The sequence below is a fragment of the Amblyraja radiata genome, chromosome 24 (assembly GCF_010909765.2).
Source record: "Amblyraja radiata isolate CabotCenter1 chromosome 24, sAmbRad1.1.pri, whole genome shotgun sequence".
Lineage (NCBI taxonomy): Eukaryota > Metazoa > Chordata > Chondrichthyes > Rajiformes > Rajidae > Amblyraja > Amblyraja radiata.
The window spans coordinates 28,470,814-28,494,053 of record NC_045979.1 but is presented as its reverse complement, the minus strand read 5'-3'; the positions used below and the strand labels follow the sequence as shown (position 1 = coordinate 28,494,053).

At 49.2% G+C, this 23,240-nt stretch overlaps 1 protein-coding gene across 12 annotated transcripts in view; it reads right to left on the bottom strand.

The window, feature by feature from the left end:
* tead3 (TEA domain transcription factor 3) overlaps window positions 1-23,240 on the bottom strand; it is a 231,197-nt gene that overhangs the window by 150,732 nt on the left and 57,225 nt on the right. The window contains exon 1 of one of the 12 annotated variants that reach the window (XM_033042770.1): window positions 10,203-10,540. The exons of the other annotated variants lie outside the window; for them this stretch is intronic. The gene's annotated coding sequence lies outside the window, so the exon portion shown is untranslated. Of the gene's footprint in view, window positions 1-10,202; window positions 10,541-23,240 lie in introns of those variants that run through there. 12 annotated transcript variants of the gene reach the window in all.

The following is a 23,240-nucleotide window of genomic DNA, read 5'->3' as shown; positions in this document are numbered from 1 at the left end:
CGATTCCAACATCTGCAGTTTGTTGCATCTCCAAATTATTTCAGTCTTGGTCCTGTGCCATGTGAGAGAGTTATAGGTCATTCAATTGTACAGTGACAGGCCCTTCGGCCCAACACATCTACACTAACCTCTTTGGTTAATTGTGTAGGAAGGAACTACAAATGCTGGTTTACAGTGAAGATGGGCGCAAAAATTTGGAGTAACTCAACGGGTCAGGCAGCATCGCTGGAGAAAAGGAATAGGTGACGTTTCGGGTTGAGGCCCTTCTTCAGACTGAGAATTAGGGGGGGGGGGGACACGAAAGATACAAAAAGGCACATAGAACAAATTAATGAAAGATATACAAAAAGACAGATCAAAAGCAGCAACGATGATCAAGGAAAGGTGGAGCCCACAATGGTCCATTGTTGGCTGCGGGGAAGGTGCTAACGAGTAACACAAACAGTGAAACTCAACAGGACAACAGTGAAACTAGTAGGATGACTAGGGTGGAGTGAGAGGGGATGTAAGGGTTACTTGAAATTAGAGAAATCAATATTCACACCTATTTATCCAGCTTTTTGGTTAATTGGCAAACTTGAGTGACCATTTATTTTATACAATCTTACATTAGGCTCAAGTGAGATGCAAATCAATCAGAAACCAGGGCTTCAAGTCTCACCAAAGAAAACAACAAACTTGTGATGGGAAGGTTGGTTGGTTGGTTGGTTGGTGGAGATTGAAGTGAACAACAGGGTTAGGCAACGGTTAACGTTTAAAGAAATATCATGTGATTTTGCAAAATCTATACATTCCTTCAGGGGAAAGCAACAGGAAAACTATCCAATTATAGATTATACACGAATATACAGGAAAAGGCACAAAAACACCAGCGAAAAAAGTGGTATGCATGAGAATTGGAAGACTTAGTCTAGTTAGTTTAGCTTAGTTTAGAGATGCAGTGTGCAAACAGGCTTTTGGGCCTACTGAGTCTGCGCCAACCAGTTATCCCCGTACATTAACATTGTCCTACACATTCTAGGGACAATTTACTATTTTCACTGAAGCCAATCAACCTACAAACGTGCACGTCTTAGGAATGTGGGGGGGAATCCGGAGCAAACTCACACAGGTCACGGGGGGAACCTGCAAACTCCGTACAGACAGCACCCATAGTCAGGATCGAACCCTGGTCTCTGGTGCTCTAAAGCAGCAACTCTACCGCTGCGCCACCGTGCCGCCTTTTAGAATTCAACGAAGGATGACCAAGAAATCCATAAACAAATGAAAATAAACTGTTGGAGCAACATGTGGGAAACATTAAAAACAACTTCTATAGATAAGGACAAAGGAGGAACCTAGTGAGGGCAGATTGTGGGCACCCTGCAGATACATAGAGTCAGAGAGTCTTACAGTGTGGAAACAGGCCCTTCGGCCCAACTTGCACACACTGGCCAACAGACAGGAGTATTTAGAATATGGAAGACAGAAATGGCAGAGAAATTAATCAAATACTTCACTTTCTTCCATGAAGACTGACTGACGCATGAAAGTTTAGTTTAGTTTAGACACGCAGAGTGCAAATAGGGCCTTTGGCCCACCAAGTCCACGTCAACCAGCAATCACCTGGCACACTAACACTATCCAGGTTCGATTTTATCATTTAAAAATAAATTGGATAGGTATATGGACGGGAAAGGAATGGAGGGTTATGGTCTGAGTGCAGGTAGATGGGACTAGGTGAGAGTAAGTGTTCGGCACGGACTAGAAGGGCCGAGATGGCCTGTTTACGTGTTGTAATTGTTATATGGTTATATGGTTATATCCCACACACTAGGGACAATTTACAATTTTACAGAAGCCAATCAACCTACAAACCCTGTGTTCAAAAGGGAACTGCAGATGCTGGAATATCGAAGGTACACAAAATTGCTGGGGAAACTCAGAGGGTGCAGCAGCATCTATGGAGCGAAGGAAATAGGCGACGTTTCGGGCCGAAACGTCGCCTATTTCCTTCGCTCCATAGATGCTGCTGCACCCGCTGAGTTTCCCCAGCAATTTTGTGAACCTACAAACCCTGTTCGTCTTTGGAGTGTGGGAGGAAACCGGAGCACCCGGAGAAAACCCACGCGGTCACAGGGAGAAACGCATAGACTCCGTACAGACAAGCACCAGTAGCCAGGATCGAACCCGGGTCTCTGTTGTTGTAAGGCAGCAACTCCACTGCTGTTCCACTGTGAGGACGTATAGAACAAAACAATGACAGGAGATGTTAGCAATCCCGGTCTCAACTTGTCTCCTTACCCATGAAGCCTCTTTGCTTCCTCATCACGACTCACATTCTCACTAAGTTTCATGAACTCGGCCAAACTGAAATGTTACACCTGACCTCCTCAGCCAAATCACTGATGTGGATTAAATTGTCTTGGGCTAAAGCACTGAAGCCTGCAGTACGCACCTAGTCACACCCATGTCAACCGGTGAAGAGTCCATTTATCCCAACTCTACATTCTATCTGTAGAAACAAAGAATTGCAGATGCTGGTTTCCACAAAAGGACACAAAGTGCTGGAGTAACTCGGTGGGCCAAGCAACATCTCTGGAGAACATGGACAAGTTTTTTTGTTTTTCGTTTTAGAGATACAGCACGGAAACAGGCCCTTCGGCCCACCGAGTCTGCACCGACCAACGATCCCCGCACACTAATACTATCCACCATGCACAAGGGACAATTTACATTTATACCAAGCCAATTAACCTACAAACCTGTACGCCTTTGAAGTGTGAGAGGAAACCGAAGATCTCGGAGAAAACCCACGCAGGTCACAGGGAGAACGTGCAAACTCCATACAGACAGCACCCGTAGTCGGGATCAAACCCGGGTCTCTGGCGCTGTACGGCAGCAACTCTACCGCTGTGCCACCATTTCCAGTCAGACTCTGACGAAGGGTCCCGACTCGAAACGTCACCTATGCCGTCTGGAGCTATGCTCCTGGTGAGGCCACCCATGGTGGTAAGGGCGAGGGGGAGGTCTCTGACAATAAAGGAATCTAATCTAATTCTAATTCTATCTATCCATGTTCTCCAAAGATGCTGCTTGACCCGCTTTGTGTCCTTTTCTAGTTTCTATTTGTTATTAAAATCAGTTGACATTCATCTATTATCTGCTCTAATTTTTTTCACCAACCTCCTGTAAAATATCTTATCAAATGCTTTCTGATCGTATTAATTGAAGGATACAGCATGGAAACAGGCCCATCGGCCCACTGAGTCAATACCGACTATCGGTCGCCCGCTCACATAAATTCTATCTTGTTCCATTGTTGTATCTGCTCCCTGCACACCCGGAGCAATTTACAGAGGCCAATTAACAACCCCATGGAGTTATAGGGAGAACGTGCAAACTCCACACAAAGAATTTATAGGAGGTCAGATCCAAACCGGGGTCTCACCCCGCCCCACTAGCTGTGCTACTGTGCTGCCTGCTATGAATGTGATGCGGAGGTTGTGTAAGGCATTGGATCTTCTCCATGGATTGTCACCTTGTCGTGGTGGAGAAGCTTGTGTGGGCCTGAGATCCTGAGAGCGATGCCGTCTGGAGCTATGCTCCTGGTAGGGTCACCCATGGCGGTAAGGTCGAGGGGGGAGGTCTCTGACAAAGAGCAATCCAACCAAGACCTCAACGGTGGAACAGGCGTCACAAGGGCTGGGAAGGCGGATGAAGGCTGCAGCAGAAAAGGGTCTCCGGTCATCTTGGACTCCATGCCACTGGATCCTGACCCAGATCTGTCAAGGACCGTGGGGTGGCTGTCTGTGCACCAGTCTCCCCACGTTAAACATAGTTAAGCACAGGCGTCCTCTATATAGGGAATAGCACCCTGGAGACACCCATGGTCAGCCACGACCGAAGGGGGCCTAAAGGATTAGGCATTGTTGAAGCTGCATTTAGAATATCGTGAGAAGTTTTGGGCAAAGATCCTATAGCGAGCAAGATAGATCACTCGACGAAAAAGACGTAGTACGGTCATGGGCAGATTCATGGGTAATTTTCGGCCCCATTTCCGTAACCGGCTTCCGTCTCCGCACCAAAGATCCCATAGTGGAGCAACGATAACTGGTGCAGAGACGGAAGCCGGTTACGGAAACATCCTCGTAAAAATAAAAGTTCTTTGGTAAAAATCTTCTCCTCATTTTCAGAATTATAATTTATTAACACAAACTGTTCCCCCGCAACGTTGAGCGTGGGAGGAAACCGGAGCACCCAAGTCGGGTCGGGTCGGGTCGGGTTACTGAAATGGATGAAAAAAAAACCCACGTTCCGTTCCGTTGCGTACTACACGTCAGCCCATTGCATTTAGAAGGAGTGGTCTATCTTGCTCCGCTATAGGATCTTTGGTTTTGGGCCTCATACGTGATGAAGGATGTGCTGGCGTGGCAGAGGTCCAGAGGAGGTTTACAACAATGATCCCGGGGGTGATTGGGTTAACATATGATGAAGGTTTGCTGAATCTGGGCCTGTGCTCACTGGAGTTTAGAAGGATGAGGTGGGGGGGGGGGGGATCTCATTGAAACCTACCGGATAATGAAAGACCTAGATAGAGTGGACGTCGAAAGGATATTCCCAGTAATGGTAGAATCTAGAACCAGAGTGCACTGCCTAGAAATAAAGGCATGTACCTAAAGAACGGAGATGAGGAAAAATTTCTTTAGCCGGAGGGTTCTGAATCTGTGGAATTCATCGCTACAGATGGCAGTGAAACCCAAGACAATGGGTATTTTTAAAGCAGAAATTGATATGTTCGTGATCAGGAAGCATGTCATACATTACGGAGCGAAGGCATGAAAATGGGGTTGAGTGGACAAAATCATGAGAGGAATAGATCGGGTAGACGCACAGAGTCCCCTGCCCAGAGTACAGGAATGGGACATAAGTTTAAGGCGAGGGGGGGGAAGAAAAGATTTAACAAGAACCTGCAGGGTAACCTTTTCACACAAAAGATGGTGTGTGTATGGAATGAACTGCCAGAGGAGGAAGTTGAGGCAGTTACTATTGCAGCATTCAAGAAACATTGAGACAGTTACATGGATAGGACAGGTTTAAAGATATGGGCCAAACACAGGCAGGTGGGACTAGTCTCAATGGGACATGTTGGCCGGTGTCGGCAAGTTAGGCCTAAGGACCTGTTGCCACATTGTACGACTCTATGAGGGTAAAATAGATCAGCCATGATTGAATGGCGGAGTAGAGGCGAATGGCCAAATGGCCTAATTCTGCTCCTATGTCTAATGGTCTACTGGAATGGAAACAAGGGGCAATAGCAGAAAAGCAGTGTCGGGGATCAGCCTGGACACTGTGCAATGGTGGAGATGATTCTGAGGTCTTGTTCCTGCTGTTGTTTCTTCTCTTCTTAATGAAGCATTACAGCGCCAGAGACCCGGGTTCGATCCCGACTAAGGGTGTTTGTCTGCACGGAGTTTGTACGTTCTCCCCGTGACCTGCCCGGGTTTTCCCCGAGATCTTTGCATTTCCTCCCACACTCCAAAGACGTACAGGTTTGTAGGTTTATAATTGGCTTGGTATAAATGTAAAAGTGTCCCTAGGATAGTGTTAGTGTGCGGGGATTGCTGGTCTGAGCAGACCCGGTGGGCCGAAGGGCCTGTTTTGTGCTGTATCTCTAAACTAAACTAAAAACAAGGAGTGCTGCACCTTCTGGATGCAGCTTCCCAGGTGCGATACCAAGCCCATGCCCTGTATAACTCCAAGATGCTCAATGTTATTAGCGATAGGAGTAGGATTAGTCCACTCGGCCCATCAAGTCTACTCTGCCATTCAATCATGGCTGATCTATCTCTCCCTCATAACCCTATTCTCCTGACTGGAGAATGGAGTAGACGATGGGCCGAATGGCCTAATTCTGGTCCAATCTCTTATGATTTTATGAACAAAATAGAAACATAGAAAATAGGTGCAGGAGTAGACTATTCAGCCCTTCGAGCCAGCGCCGCCATTCAATATGATCACGGCTGATCATCTAAAATCAGGACCCCATTCCTGCTTTCTCCCCATAATCCCTTGATTCCGTTAGACCTAAGAGCAAAATCTAACTCTCTCATGAATACATCCAGTGAATTGGCCTCCACACCCTTCTGTGGCAGAGAATTCCACAGATTCACAACTCTCTGGTGTGAAAAAAGTATGTGTAGCATACAAGCTATTCAGCAAGTACAAGCTGAATGTGTAGGAAGGAATTTAGATCGAAGATAGACACTAAAAGCTGGAGTAACTCAGCGGGACAGGCAGCGCCTCTGGAGAGAAGGAATAGGTGACGTTTTGGGTCGAGACCCCTCTTCAGCTGGATGTGTGCTCTACCGCAGGGCTGTCCTCCCTGCTGGCTCCAGCAGTAGCGATCCTGTGTGTAGTTTGACCTGGCAGTGCAGAGCATCAGTGGTCCCTTACTGGAGCCTCACCAGCAGGCAGCCAGAACAAATTGACAGCCTAGCTTTGCTCAGCTGCCGTGCATAGAGTGCCTGCCACGTCTGCCTACACTGTAGCGGTGATGAGGCAAACACACAGACCGGCCCCGATAACTCCAAGCTCGTTTAAACATATAAAATTGTTAAGGGCTTGGACACGCTAGAGGCAGGAAACATGTTTCCGATGTTGGGGGAGTCCAGAACCAGGGGCCACAGTTTAAGAATAAGGAGTAAACCATTTAAAACGGAGGAAACACTTTTTCTCACAGAGAGTGGTGAGTCTGTGGAATTCTCTGCCTCAGAGGGCGGTGGAGGCCGGTTCTCTGGATGCTTTCAAGAGAGAGCTAGATAGGGCTCTTAAAAATAGCGGAGTCAGGGGATATGGGGAGAAGGCAGGAACGGGGTACTGATTGGTGATGATCAGCCATGATCACATTGAATGGCGGTGCTAGCTCGAAGGGCCGAATGGCCTACTCCTGCACCTATTGTCTATTGTTTAGCAAGCTAAAACAAAACGTTAAACATTTTTGACAGCCAACAATTCAGACACGAAGGCCGCGAAGAGATGACCCGAAACGTCACACACTCCTTCTCTCCGGAGACGCTGCCTATCCCGCTGGGTAACTCCAACATTTTGTGCCCGTCCAAGCGATATAGAGTTGCTGCCTAACAGCGACAGAGACCCGGTTTCCATCCTGACTACGGGCGCTGTCCATACAGAGTTTGCACATTCACTCTGTGAACGCGTGGGTTTCCTCTGGGTGCTCCCGTTTCCTCCCACACTCCAAAGACGCACTGGTTTGTAGGTCACTTAAGTTTCGGTAAAATTGTAAATTGTCCCTAGTGTGTGGGATGGAGCTAGTGTAAGGGCGATCACTGGTCAGTGCGGACTCAGTGGGCCAAATGGCCTGTTTCCTAGCTGTATCACCAAAGTCTAAAAAATTGGTCCACTGGATCCTGATCCAGATCTGTCAAGGACCGTGGGGTGGCTGTCTGTCTGTGCACCAGTCTACAGCTGCTGCCTTACAGCACCAGGGACCCGGGTTGGATCCTGACTATGGGTACTGTCTTTATACCATTTGTACGTTCTCCCTGTGACCGCGTGGGTTTTCTCCGGGTGCTCCAGTTTCCACCCACACTAAAGGTCAATTAGCTTCTCTAAACTACCTCTAGTGTGTAGGAGGGTACGGGCGATAGTTGGGCGGCACGGACTCGGTGGGCCGAAGGGCCTGTTTCCACGCTCTATCTCTAAGCTAAACCAAGATGGCTCCCACTACTGTGCACTGAATCGATCAGACTCAAACGAACCGAAACGTCACCTATTCCTTTTCTCCAGAGATGCCGCCTGACCCGCTGAGTTACTCCAGCATTTTGTGTCTAACATAGCAGTTTAGGCCTTGGTGGTTCAAGTGCCCTGCTAACTACATCAATGTGAGCAGTCACCTCCACTACCCCTCACCCAGTGTATACACCCTCAGGGTGACAAACCTCACCCTCAGATTTGCTTCGACACCATTAATCAACAGCTCACAGAACTGAGACTATGGACCTGATGGACATCCCAGTTCAAGCTGAATATAGACACAAAACGCTGGAGTAACTCAGCAGGACAGGCAGCATCTATGGAGAGAAGGAATAGGGGACATTTCGGGTCGAGACCCTTCTTCAGACTCGACCCGAAACGTCACCCATTCCTTCACTCCAGAGATGCTGCCTGTCCCGCTGTGTTACTCCAGCATTTTGTGCTTATCTTCAGTTTAATCCAGCATCTGCAGTTCCTTCCTGCACACTCCCAGTTCTAGCTCCCTTGAATGAGCTCCATTGAAAGCCATGTTGTAGTCGCTCAACACTGGCATTCAACCTCCCAATATTTCAAAATTGCCATCGTCAAAAAGGCCACCCTGTTGACAAAAGCGGGATGAATCCAATCCAGCTAATTATTGAAAATAAAAAACAGTAAATAATAAAAATGAATTAAAATTGTCGGCAAGGTGCCGCAGCGGAGGAGCTGCTGCCTTACGGCGCCAGAAGCCCGGGTTCGATCCTGACCACGGGTGCTGTCTGTACGGAGTTTGTACGTTCTCCCCGAGATCTGCGTGGCTTTTCCCCGGGTGCTCCGGTTTCCTCCCACACTCCAAAGACCTTCAGGTCCGTCAGTTTATTGGCTTCCGTAACAATTGTGTAAGTTGTCCGCTGTGTGCGTTGGATATAATGAGCGTACGGGGGTGATCGCTGGTCGGCACGGGCTCGGTGGGCCGAAGGGCCTGTTTCTGCGCTGCATCTCTAAACTAAACATTCAAGCAAGACCAACAGGGTGAGGCTTTGTGTTTCTCGCAGACTTATAATTCGGGCAGATTCAACACATTCACAACTGGATCCTGGCCCAGAGCGGAGAGCTGCTCGGCTGCTAATTTGCCCGCAGAGGGGCCAGCAAGGGGGGGGGGGAGGAGATAAAACAATCCAGCGCTCCACAAAGCAGAGTCCTGCACTGGCTGGAGATGACTGCATTTAGTCTAGTTTCGAGATACAGCGTGGAAACAGGCCCTCCTGCCCACTGAGACCACGCAGGACAGTGATCACACTGCACACTGGTTTAGTTTAGTTTAGTTCAATTTAGAGATACAGCACGGAAACAGGCCTTGCGGCCCACCGAGTCCGCACCGACCAGCAATCCCCGCACACCTTACACACACTAACGACAATTTACATTCATACCAAGCCAATTAACCTACACCTAACCTGCACGTCTTTGGAGTGTGGGAGAAAACTGGAGCACCCGGAGAAAACCCACGCAGGTCATGGGGAGAACGTACAAACTCCGTACAGACAGCACCCGTGGCTGGGATTGAACCCGGGTCTCTGGAGCTGTCAGGCTGCAACTCTACCGCTGCACCACACTATGCACTGTATGTGACTGTGTTGTATGTGACCTGCGAGTGCCTCCATTTAGTCAGGAATAAAAGTCCAACTTGCAGCACTAACATCAATCATCCTGACTAGAACAAGCACAACACTGAACCCAGTCTGCTTAAGACTTTAGAGATACAGAGTGGAAATAGGCCCTTCGACCCATCGACTCCATGCCGACCAGCGACCACCCCATACACTAGCACTATCCTGCACACTAAGGACAATCCACAATTTTTAGCTAAGCCAATTACCCGACACACCTGCACGTCTTTGGAATGTGGGAGGAAACCGGAGCGCCCGGAGAAACCCTCCCCCCACACTTTCACTTGGAAAACGTACAAACTCGATACACACCAGCACCCGTAGTCAGGATCGAACCCGGGTCACTGGCACTGTAATGCAGCAACTCAATCTCTGTGCCACCGTGCCACATTGGATGCAGCATTCTGCTGCTTGGATAGCACATCCAGTCAAAGCACTTTTTTTTTTTTAAATCAGGAACAAATTCCCTCTCACCAGATTGATTATTTTGATTTCTGCCACAATACTCCACACTACGATGACACAAACTATTAAAATATTGGTGTATAATAGAAGTGATCTTTGGTTGAAACTAATAATTCCAGTAAAATGCAACACTTCCAATTGATACAATAGCTTCCCTTGAAAACAAAATGGGTCCTTTTCCCTTTCTTTGGATGCCCTGTCCAAGCCACATCAACTGCTCAAGACACTTTGATGGTTCCTGACTTTGTGTATCACGACTAAGTCTACCCACCACACATGCACGTTACATCTCAATGCATGCAATCCCACACTCCTGCCCAGACCAGACCAGACCTTTGCAGAGATGAAGGACCTTCCCACTTGGTATCTTCTATCCAGGTCCATGGCTTCCTCTCTCTCTCTTCTTGAAGCCCTCTCCCTTCTGCCGAGCTCCACAATGGAGCGCGGGGCACTGAAGTCCCAAGGCAGGAAGCAAATAGCGGCCAATCCAAGAAGTCCTTCTCGGGTGGACTTCAGGGACGCGACCGTTAAAAGCAGGGCGGAAGATGGCAGGGGTGGGACATCGAACTGCCCGGAAATGTATTCAAAGGAAATCGAAGCAGAGTTATTCAAAATGTAGAACTTAAAACTCTCTCCCTGTTTCACCCCCTTGAACCTACAGCGCATGGCATCTTCCCAGGGTTGGAGTCAGGCAGGGTTGGAGTCAGGCAGGGTTGGAGTCTGGCAGGACGCATTCATTGGGAATGTGGCAGGAGTATATTTGAAGGTGTCGACGGCCAAAAAAGTCACCCATTTATAAAAAGTCAGCTCGTGAACTTGGAGAGGACGACTGATTGGTTTGGAGTGACTTCACGGTTTATATATAATCACCGCATTCCCCCCCCCCCCCCCCCCTAAACAAATGTTGTGTTCATCTGTTTCTCCAAATAGATAACAAACAGCGGTCTAATCTCAAGCCTGTATGGCCTTGGCATTCTCAACCCATGGCCACTATATGCTTTTATGCAACACAATCGTGGCCTCTCTCTACACTCTCACTGCACAGATCGATTGCAAGCAGCTCCATCCAACTCAAGGAGTCACAAAGAGGACTGCGGACGCAGGCCCGGACCACCGCACAAACCGACCTCCCTTCCCCCTGGTAGAGATAAAAAGCTGGAGTAGCTCAGCGGGACAGGCGGCATCTCCGGAGAGAAGGAATGGGTGACGTTTCGGGGTCGAGACCCTTCCCTTGACTCCATTTACACCCCACGCTGCCTCGGCAAGGCCAGCAGCACAATCAAGGACGAGTCGCACCCTGGTCATTCCCTCTTCTCCCCTCTTCCCCCTCTTCTCCCCTCTTCTCCCCTCTCCAATCGGGCAAAAGGTACAGAAGTGAGAAAACGCACACCTCCAGATTCAGGGACAGTTTCTTCCCAGCTGTTATCAGGCAACATAGAAGAGGAGCCATCTTGGGGAACCGTGCTAGCCAGCAGCCGTCCGTTTTAATTCACTTTTTAAAAAGTTTTTAGTGAGTCCTGTTTTTTGTCCGTAGGAGATATGGACTTTTTAATGTGGGAGGTAGGGGTTAATTTTATTTCTAGGTCCCTACCTGGTCGGTGAGACAGCTTTTTCTCCGGGCTGCCCGTCGACCCGTCCTCGTGGCCTAACAGCGGGCTTTGAGCGCCGTTTCCTGGCGGGGACCGCCCAGCACCTCGGCCTCGGTGGCGGCACAGCGCTGGAGCGCTATCGCGGAGCGGAGCGGGCGATGCCTTGCCTGGGTCGCCGCGCTGGATCAACGCGCTGGAGCTCTGGTGAGCTGAGACCGCCGTGTTCAACACCTCCGGGCTGCGGGACTGCGGAGCAGAGCGGGTGGCGCCGATTTCGACATCGGGAGCCTGGGAGCTCCAAACCGGCGCGGCCTTGTCGGTCACCAACTAGAAAGCGGCCGTTCCAGGTGGCCCAACCGCTGAGAGGACTCTCCCGACGCCGGGGCAAGACCACCCGGTGAGAACGGCCAGGAACATCGGGCCTCCGTAGAGGCAATTGCGTTGGCCTCAATAGGCCTGACTTTGGGGTGAACTTGGGATAGGGACTGGACATTGTGCCTTCCCCCACAGTGGTATCCATTGTGGGTAGGATGATTTTTTGTCTGTAAGGTAATCCTGTTAGTCTTTGTCCAAGATGGCTGCCGTGAAGGGAGAGTGGACGCTGGCGCGCTTTAGCTGCCGCTGCTCTCTCTTCACATTGTGTTTTTGATTTTTGTTTTTGGGCTGAATTCTGTTTTTAATTTGTGTTTCTGCGATGTCTTTATTATTTATTTTATTCTGATTATATGTTTATATTTCCTGTTAACCTATGTAAGGTGTCCTTGAGATGTCTGAAAGACGCCCAATAAATAAAATGTATTATTATTATTATTATTAACTGAACCATCCTACCAACAACTAGAGAGCAGTCCTGAGCTACTATCTACCTCTTTGGAGACCCTCGGACTATCTTTGATCGGACTTTACTGGTTTTATCTTGCACTAAACATTATTCACGTTATTTCCTTTATCATCTATCTGTACACTGTGGACGGCTTGATTGTAATCATGTGTTGTCTTTCCGCTGAATGGTTAGCACGCAACAAAAGCTTTTCACTCTACCTCGATACACGTGACAATAAACTAAACTAAACTAAACTAGTTGGGGGGGGCGGAAAAATGGCACAGTCCATCAAACTGCTGATAGCTCATGGGTTCATAAGTTCTAGGAGCAGAATTAGACCGTTCGGCCCATCAAGTCTACGCCATTCAAACATGGCTGATCTATCTTTCCATCACAATCCCATTCTTCTGCCTTCTCCCCATAACTCGACACCAGTACGAATCAAGAATCTATCAATCTCCGCCTTAAAAATATCCACTAACTCGGCCTCCACAGCCATCAGCGGCTATGAATTCCACAGATTCACCACCCTCTGACTAAAGAAATTCCACCCCATCTCCTTTCTAAAGGTACGTCCTTTTATTCTGAGGTTTTACGGCCTTTGGTCCCAGACTGTCCCACTAGTGGAAACATCCTCTCCACATCCACTCTATCCAGGTCTCTAGTTCTAGTTGTTCAAGAAGGAACTGCAGATGCTGGAAGATCGAAGGTACACAAAATTGCTGGAGAAACTCAGCGGGTGCAGCAGCATCTATGGAGCGAAGGAAATAGGCGACGTTTCGGCCCGAAACGTCGCCTATTTCCTTCGCTCCATAGATGCTGCTGCACCCGCTGAGTTTCTCCAGCAATTTTGTGTACCTCTAGTTCTAGTTGCTTGGATTCAAACATGACCTCCAGTGCTACCTAAGTGGAGTTTGCACGTATCCCCATGATAGTTTTGCACTGTGTTATTTTGGGTCTGGAATGCTCTGGTTTCCTCTCACATCCCAAGGTCGTGTGGGCGATATGTGGGGCATATGAACAATCTGGGCTGGGATTTAGAAGGATGAGGGGGCATCCCATTGAAACTTACCAAATGGTGGAAGGTCTGGATAGTGGACATAGAAACATAGAAAATAGGTGCAGGAGTAGGCCATTCGGACCTTCGAGCCAGCACCACCATTCAATACGATCATAGCTGATCATCCAATATCATTACCCTGTTCCTGCTTTCTCCCCATATCCGCATTGATTCCGTTAACCCTAAGAGCTGAATCTAACTCTCTCTTCAATACATCTCCGCCATGGAGAGGATGTTTCCCCTAGTGGGAGAGTCTAATACCAGACGGCACAGCCTCAGAATAAATGGAGATGAGGAGGAATTTCTTTAGCCAGAGGGTGGTGAATCTGTGGAATTCATTGCCACAGACGACTGTGGAGGCCAAAACATTGGGTATTTCTAAGGCGTAGATTGATAGGATCGTGATTAGCAAGGGCGTTATGGGTTACGGGGAGAAGGCAGGAGAACGGGGTTGAGAGGGAAAGATAGATCAGCCATGATTGAATGGTGGAGTAGACTTGATGGGCCGAATGGCTGAATTCTGCTCCTATCACATGCTTGCCAACCTAATGATGAAGATGTTTAGGATTTAAGAGAGAGGATTTAAGAGAGAGTTAGATAGAGCTCTAGGGGCTAGTGGAGTCAAGGGATATGGGGAGAAGGCAGGCACGGGTTATTGATAGGGGACGATCAGCCATGATCACAATGAATGGCGGTGCTGGCTCAAAGGACCGAATGGCCTCCTCCTGCACCAATTTTCTATGTTTCTATATTTTAAGCTTTCCACTGTTCACATGACATTCAACTAAACTACAACAACTGCAACATAACTGACTGGGAATTGGCTCTCAAGATGAGAATATTTAAAAAAATAATCATAAATTGGAATGAAAAACAACAAAGATGTTAACCATGGCCAGTGAACATGCTTCAATATAACAAGCAGAAACAAGAAGCAAAGTGCCGCATAATTGTTTTATGGGTGTGTTTAAGTGAGAAACACTGAAAAATAATAGACATATAGTCATCTTAATTCCATCTTTGGACATTAGCATTTTGTGTTCAGGACTGTGCCTGTTCTCCACTGCAGTAAAACCACACGATGTATTAATAGTGTTGCCTTTGTGAACTGAAATAAACAGTCACGTTGTCAGCACATTCCTGCAAAAGATGGACCTGACAAACATTTGGCAAAATGAAGGGTGGCACGGTGGCGCAGCGGTAGAGTTGCTGCCTTACAGCGCTTACAGAGACCCGGGTTCGATCCCGACTACGGGTGCTGTCTGTACGTCAGAGTCTATACGTTCACCCCGTGACCTGCGTGGGTTTTCACCGCTATCTCCGGTTTTACCCCCACACTCCAAAGACGTACAGGTTTGTAGGTTAATCGGCTCGGTATGAATGTAAATTGTCCCTAGTGTGTGTGTGTGTGTGTGTGGGGGGGATAGCGTTAGTGTGCGGGGATCGCTGGTCGGTGCGGACACAATGGGCTGAAGGGCCTGTTTCCGCGCTGTATCTCTAAACTGAATTAAACTAAACTTAAAAAAAAGAAAATAATTGAATCCAATCAACCAAGCCTTCCACAGTTCACCAGCAATCGGGATGGAACCCGGGTCCCTGGTGCTGTAAGATAGCAACTCTACCGCTGCACCACTGTGCTGCCTTTTAGGTTTAGTTTAGAGATACGGGGCAGAAACAGGCCCTTTGGCCCAGTGGGTCCGCGCCGACCAGTGATCCCCGCACATTAACACCAGCCTACACCCACTAGGGACAATTTTTAACATTTACCAAGCCAATTAACCTACAAACCTGTTCGTCTTTGGAGCGTGGGAGGAGACCGAAGATCTCGGGGAAAACCCACGCTGTTCACGGGGAGAAGGTACAAACTCCGTACAGGCAGCACCCGTAGTCAGGATCAATAGACAATAGGCGCAGGAGTAGGCCATTTGGCCCATCGAGCCAGCACCGCCATTCAATGTGATCATGGCTGATCATCCACAATCAGTACCCCGTTCCTGCCTTCTCCTCATATCCCCTGACTCCGCTATTTTTATGAGGCCTATTTAGCTCTCTCTTGAAAGCATCCAGAGAACCTGCCTCAACCACCCTCCGAGGCAGAGAATTCCACAGACTCACCACTCTCTGTGAGAAAAAGCGTTTCCTTGCCTCCATTCTAAACGGCTTACTCCTTATTCTTAAATTGTGGCCCCTGGTTCTGGACTCTCCCAAAATCGGGAACATGTTTCCTGCCTCTAGCGTGTCCAAGCCCTTAACAATCTCGGATCGAACCCGGGTCTCCCGCCCTGCATTCGCCGTGAGGCAGCAACTCTACCGCTGCGCCGGTGGCGGCCTTTCCTCTTTTCTATGACTGGATAGCGCACACATTCGAAAAGCTTTTCACTGTACCTCAGTACACGTGAACAAACTAAACTAAACCACACATGAACTAAAGTGCTCGATTAACCCAATAAAAAGCTCAACTTAATCCACGTGACGTGAGTTTCAAATCTGCACGGTGTCACATACTCATAATGACTCAGATGTTTTAAACTCCGTATCACACATTGGTGAAAAGTGAAGAAGGCATTTTTAATTTAACTAAGAAAATCCTAACAAGCCCATGTGAAATATCCAAGGGGCCGAGCTGTCCTCTCCATCTAGGTTGCCTGCAGTCTACAAGGTTTCTGATAGCACCGAGCATCCTTTGCATGGGACAGTGTCATGGTCATTTTTCTTTCCCCAGAATTATCCTCATCTAGGAATAAAATATTATTAGTTTAGTTTACTTTAGAGATGCAGTGGGGAAACAGGCCCTTCGGCCCACCGAGCCCGTGCAGACCAGCGATCCCCGCACGTTAACACTACCCCACATAACACACACTAGGGACAATTTTTACATTTATTCCAAGCCAATTAACCTGCAAACCTGTACGTCATTGGAGCGTGGGAGGAAACCGAAGATCTCGGAGAAAACCCACGCTGGTCACGGGGAGAACGTACACACTCTGTGCGTGGCCGGCGCAGTCTCGGTGGGCCGCAGGGCCTGTTTCCGCCCTGTACCACGAAACTAAAGTAAGTTAAGCTAAACAAGGCACAGGAGCAGAACACAGCCCAGCCCGTCTACACCGCCATTCAATCACGGCTGATCCATTTTTCCCCTCAACACCATTCTCCTGCCCTCTTCCCGTAGCCTTTGACGCCCTTCCTAATCAAGAAGCCATCAATCCCCGCTTTAAAAATACCCAATGACTTGGCCTCCGCAGCCGTCTGTTCCGCAGATTCACCTCCCTCTGGCTAAAGAAATCCCTCCTCATCTTGTCTGAAGAAGGGTCTCGAAACGACGTCGCCCATTCCTTTTCCCCAGAGACGCTGCCTGTCCCGCTGAGTTATCCCAGCGCTTTAAGGTCCATCTTTGTTGTCCAGCATCTGCAGCTCCTTCCTACACCTTAAACTTCCCCCCAAAAGGCCGACCCTTCATCTGTGCCTCTTTGTTTGGAACTTTGAATGTTGAATAAACGGAGACGAGGTTTGTGGAGGACTGTCGGCCCGCTGTGAGATTGGAGGACCCCTGTTGGCTTTGTGGGGATGCCACCTCGGCCCTTGCCCGTCAGGAAGGGGTGGGTGGGTGGGGAGGGGTGAGGGACAGAGTAAAACGGTGCCACAATCTGGGCCTAACCATCCAGACATCAACACCCCCTGAAACTTGCTGACTTAGCGACCGACCTTGCCAAACACAAACGGATGTCTAGACGGGTGAAGGTTTTCTCAGCCGGTTTTTTTGTGCCAATTGTAGGTGACTTTTCGACAAATGTCAGCAAACATTTGAGGCTAGGTCCCTGGTGCACCATGTGGCGGTGTGGGCGTGAATAACCAATGTCTTTCAGCTGAAGCCCGGCTTCACCTCAACCCCATCTACTTATCCTTGGCCCGTCTTTTATTTTTCCTCTGCGTGCGGGCCAAGCCGCGCAGCAGCCCAGGGACGGACAATGGTCCTCGTTGGCCCAGCTGGGAAAACAGGGAGAGCTGAAGTCTGAAGAAGGGTCTCGACCCGAAACGTCGCCCGTTCCTTCCCTCCAGGGCCTGTTTCCATGCTGCTTCTCTAAACTAAGCCAAACCAAATTGCTGCTAGGTACACAGAAATGCTGGAGAAACTCAGCGGGTGCAGCAGCATCTATGGAGCGAAGGAAATAGGCAACGTTTCGTCCCGAAACGTTGCCTATTTCCTTCGCTCCATAGATGCTGCTGCACCCGCCGAGTTTCTCCAGCATTTTTGTGTACCTTCGATTTTCCAGCATCCGCAGTTCCTTCTTAAACAAATTGCTCCTACTTCTGTCCACTGAAGCGATCAGACTCAAACGACCCAAAACGTCACCCACTCCGTTACTCCAGAGATGCCGCCTGGCCTGCGGAGTTACTCCAGCATTTTGTGTCTATCACAGCAGTCTAGGCCTTGGTGATTCAAGTCCTCTGCTAACAATATCAAGGTGAGCAGTCACCTCCACTGCCCCTCCGGCAGTGTTTAACACCCTCAGGGTGACAAACCTCTCCCTCAGATTTGCTTCGACACCATTAATGAACGGCTCAAAGAACTGAGATTGTGGACCTGGTGGACATCCCAGTCAAGCTGAAGATAGACACAAAATGCTGGGGTAATCCGGAACGCCACCCATTCCTTCTCTCCAGAGATGCTGCCGGTCCTACTGAGTTACTCCAGCATTTTTGTGTCTTATCTTCGATTTAAGCCAGCATCTGCAGTTCCTTCCTACACAAAATAGAGGGAGCGCTCTGTCTCCCTTAGAGCCCCTCTCACCTTAAACCCATGACCTCTGGACCCTGATTGCCCAACTCTTGTGTGAACGACTCTGTGCATTTTTCGAGGATGTTGCCAGGACCCGACGCATGTGCGACAGGTAGAGGTTTTGCAGGCTAGGACTTCATTGCTTTGAGCGCAGGAGGATGAGGGTTGACCGTGTAGAGCTGTACAAAATCAAGAGAGGAATAGATCAGGTAGACGCACAGAGTCTCTTGACTGTTGTAGGGGAATCGAGAACCAGAGGACATAGGTTTAACATAGACTATAAAATAAGACTCTGGGTATAGACAATAAAATGCTGGAGTAACTCAGCGAGTCAGACATCATCTCTGGAGAAAAATGAATAAGTGACGTTTCGAGTCCAGACCCTTCATCACACTCATCCAGCATTTTGTGTCTATCTTCGGTATAAACCAGCAACTGCAGTTCCTTCGTTGACATAGGTTTACGGTGAAGGGGGATAGATTTACTAGAAACCTGAGGGGTAACTGTTTTTGACACAAGGGGTGGTGGGTGTACAGAAGGAGCCGCTGAAGGAGGTAGTTGAGGCTGGGACCATCGCAACCTTTAAGAAACATTTAGACAGGTCCATGGATAGGATAGGTTTGGAGATATGGGCCAAATGTGGGCGTGGGACATGTTGGTTGGTGTGGGCATGACGGGCCAAAGGGCTTGTTTCCGCACTGTACGTTGTGCCTCCATTGGCTCAGTAGGGTTAGGAATGGTGACAGAATTCACCAGCGACCCGAAACGTCACCCATTCCTTCTCTCCAGAGATGCCGCCTGTCCCGCTGAGTTACTCCAGCATTTTGTATCCATCCTTGGTTTAAACCAGCGTCTGCAGTTCCTTCCGACACAGATGGAACCAACATGTTGGTGTGAAACCAGTGCGCTGTAATATTCGATAATCTGGTCGCCCTGTGGCTGCAGATAATGCTTTAGCATAAACGTGTATAATGCTTGGTCTTTTACGACGATGTTGCCAGGACTAGAGGGGCTGAGCTAGAAGGAGAGGTTGATTCCCTGGAGCGCAGGAGGACGAGGGGTATAAAGGTGCATATAATCATGAGAGGAATAGATCAGGTAGACGCACAGAGTCTCCTGCCCAGATTTGAGGAATCGAGAACCAGAGGTTTAAGGTGAGGGGGGAGAGAGTTATAATAGGAGCCTTAAGGGTAACTTTTTCACACAATGTGGGGTGGGTGTATGGAACGAGGTGCCAGAGGAGGTAGTTGAGGCGGCGACTATTGCAACGTTTAAGAAAAAAAATTAGACAGGTATATGGATAGGACAGGTTTCAATAGACAATAGAGGGGTTTCGAGGGGTATGGGCCAAATGCGGGCAGGTGGTAATATTGCAGATGGGACACATGGGCAAGTTGGGGCGATGGGCCTGTACGACTCTATAAAGGACAGCACAGGTGGAGCTGCAGCCTCACACAGCGCCAGAACCCTGGTCCAATCTTGAACTCTGGCGCTGTCCGTGTGGAGTTTGCACGTTTACCCTGTGGCCGCATGGGTTTGCTCCCACATCCCAAAGACGCACGAGTTTGAAGGAGAAGGGACCTCTGTAATTTGCCCCTGGTGTGTGGAACGCGGGTGTGAAAGTAGGATAATACAGAACTAGTATGAACGGATGATGGATGGTCGGCGTGGATGAGGTGGGGCGAAGAGGCTGTTTGGGCACGGTGTTGTTTCAATCAAAGAAAAGAGGCAGGTCCAGGAGCTGACAAGATCAAGAATAAAGCAAAGAGACTGATTTCCAGCCCGAACAATCTCCCCATCCCCGCACTCGCAACAAGGGCAGAGTCCCTCTGGTCCTCACCTTTCACCCCACCAGCCGGCAAATACAACACATAATCCTCCGCAATTTCCGCCACCTCCAACGTGACCCCACCACTCGCCACACCTTCCCATCTCCCCCCATGTCTGCCTTCCGCAAAGACCGCTCCCTCCGCAACTCCCTCGTCAATTCTTCCCTTCCCTCCCGTACCACCCCCTCCCCGGGCACTTTCCGTTGCAACCGCAAGAAATGCAACACCTGTCCCTTCACCTCCCCCCTCGACTCCATTCAAGGACCCAAGCAGTCGTTCCAGGTGCGACAAAGGTTCACCTGTATCTCCTCCAACCTCATCTACTGCATCCGCTGCTCTAGATGTCAGCTGATTTACATCGGGGAGACTAAGCGGAGGTTGGGCGATCTTTCGCCAAACACCTCCGCTCAGTCCGCAATAACCAACCTGACCTCCCGGTGGCTCAGCACTTCAACTCCCCCTCCCATTCCCAATCCGACCTCTCTGTCCTGGGTCTCCTCCATTGCCAGAGTGAGCAACAGCGGAAATTGGAGGAACAGCACCTCATATTCCGCCTGGGGACCTTGCGTCCGGATGGCATTAACATTGAATTCTCCCAATTTTGCTAGCCCTTGCTGTCTCCTCCCCTTCCTTAACCCTCTAGCTGTCTCCTCCCACCCTCCCATCCGCCCGCCCTCGGGCTCCTCCTCCTCCTCCCCTTTTTCCTTCCTTCTCCCCCCCACCCCCCATCAGTCTGAAGAAGGGTTTCAGCCCGAAACGTCGCCTATTTCCTTCGCTCCATAGATGCTGCTGCACCCGCTGAGTTTCTCCAGCAATTTTGTGTACCTTCCACCATCATTCTTTGGCTGTGATAGGAATCATAACAACTCCACACGGTGGCACAGCGGTAGAGTTGTTGCCTTACAGAACCAGAGACCCAGGTTCAATCCTGACTACGGGTGCTGTCATTTTAGGAGTTTGTACGTTCTCCCCGTGATCTGCGTGGGTTTTCTCCGGGTGCTCCGGTTTCCTCCCACACTCCAAAGATGTACAGGTTTGTAGGTTCATTGCCTTCGGTAAAGATTGTAAATTGTCCCCAGCGTGCGTGGGATGGTGGCAGTGATCGCTGGTCAGCGGGTGACTCGGTGGACCGGAGGGCCTGCTTCCACACTGTATCTCTAAACTAAACTAAACTCAACTCTCCGCGGTTTGTTTGAGCAGCACTTTAAAAGGCAAAGGGAGCACAATAGTACCAGGTCCCCCTTCAAGTCACACAACACTTCAACTTGAAGATACATGATTTAAGAGGGAGTTAGATGTGGCCCTTGTGGCTAAAGGGATCAGGGGGTATGGAGAGAAGGCAGGGATGGGATATTGATTTGGATGATCAGCCATGATCATATTGAATGGCGGTGCAGGCTCGAAGGGCCGAATGGCCTACTCCTGCACCTATTTTCTATGTTTCTATCATCTTTCCTTCATCGGCAACCAAGTCAAAACGCTGGACTTCCCCCCCCCCCCCCCTTGACTCTGTGTTTGGGAGCAGCTTCACCACAAGGGTTGGAAGTTCAAAACAGTGGTTGGAGAAGGTGGTTCACCGCCACATTTCTCAAGGGGACGGGCAAGAGATGCCAGCCCTGCCAAGGGCGTCTGAGCAAAGGGCTGTTGATTCAGCCCGGGCAGCAGATCCATTGGAACGGGGACAGGTGGAAAACAGCGGACAATGGGCGAACGTCCACACCCCGGATCACTCCCTACGGCCAGGAGTACGGAAAAAATCCCTTGGGTGTCGAGGTTGGGTGGGAATGATCCACAGTGCAAGTCTGTGCCTTGCAGAGGGGTGGGGCAACATTGAAAAAAAGTATCCAGGGTGAATATAACAGGCCAGTGTGCCCAACTGTACAGCTGGAGTTATTCTTGGCACCTGATAACCATTCTGGTTGCAGTTTATATTTGCACAACTTTTATTAATCTATGCTTCCAAGATTTTAACCTCTTTTCCATGCTCCCTGCACCTCACTGATTTCTGATATCCAAATGAACATCACACTTGGTTGCAATAATGTAATAAAAATGAACGGCACATGCAGGCTTATACCAAAAATAGACACAACATGCTCGTCTGCATCATTTCCAGCTTGACAACATCTCTCCTGTAAGATGGTGACCAGCAGTGAACCACAATACTCTATAATGTAGCATCACCAACGTCTTATACAACTGTAACAATGAACTCCCAACTTCTGTACTAAATATGCGTAGGAAGGAACTGCAGATGCTGGTTTACACTGAGGGTAGACACAAAATGCTGGAGTAACTCTGTGGGTCAGGCAGCATCTCTGGAGAGAATGGGTAGTTGATGTTTTGGTTCGGGGCCTTTCTTCGGACTCACATTTGGTCAGCTGTGGTTTAGTGTAGTCTAGCTTAGAGATACAGCATAGAAACAGGCCCTTCTTGATTTGTACGGGTGTCAGAGGTTAAGGGGAGAGGGCAGAGTGAATTAGGAGGGAGAGATAGATCAGCCATGATTGAACGGTGGAGTAAACGTGATGGGCTGAATGGCCTAATGCTACTCCTATTCCTTATGACCTGATGCCCACCGGGTCCATGCTGTCCATCGATCACCCATGCACACTAGTTCTACATTTTTCCACCGTCTCATCCATTCCCTACACACCAAGGGCAATTTCCCGAAGCCAATAAACCTACAAACCCGCACGTCTTTGGGATGTGGGAGGAAATTGATGCACCCGGAGCAAAGCCAGGCAGTCACCAGGAGAACGTGCAGACTCCACTCAGTCAGCACCCGACATCAGGATCAAACTCAAAGTGCTCGAGTGACTCAGCGTGTCAGGCAGCATCTCTGGAGAAAAAGGTCAGGTCTGAGGAAGGGTTCCAACCCAAAACATCACCCACCCTTTTTCTCCAGAGATGCTGCCTGACCCGTTGAATTGCTCCAGTACTTTATGTCCATCTTCTGCGTAAACTAGCACCTGCAGTTCCTTCCTACACATCAAACGCGGGTCTTTGGCGTTGAGGCAGCAGCCCCACCAGCTGCGCCTCTGTCCCGCCCTGTAATCAATTCCTTCCATGCCGTTTCTTGAGAACAAAAGAAAACCTTCCCCTGGTATTGGGATTTGTTTATTGTTGCCGCTTGTACCGACGTCAGGTGAAAAATATTTGGAGAGAATCTTTGGGGCGGCATGGTGGCGCAGCGGTAGAGTTGCTGCCTTTCAGCGCTTGCAGCGCCAGAGATCCCGGTTCGATCCCGACTACGGGTGCTGTCTGTAAAGAGATTTCACGTTCTGTCCGTG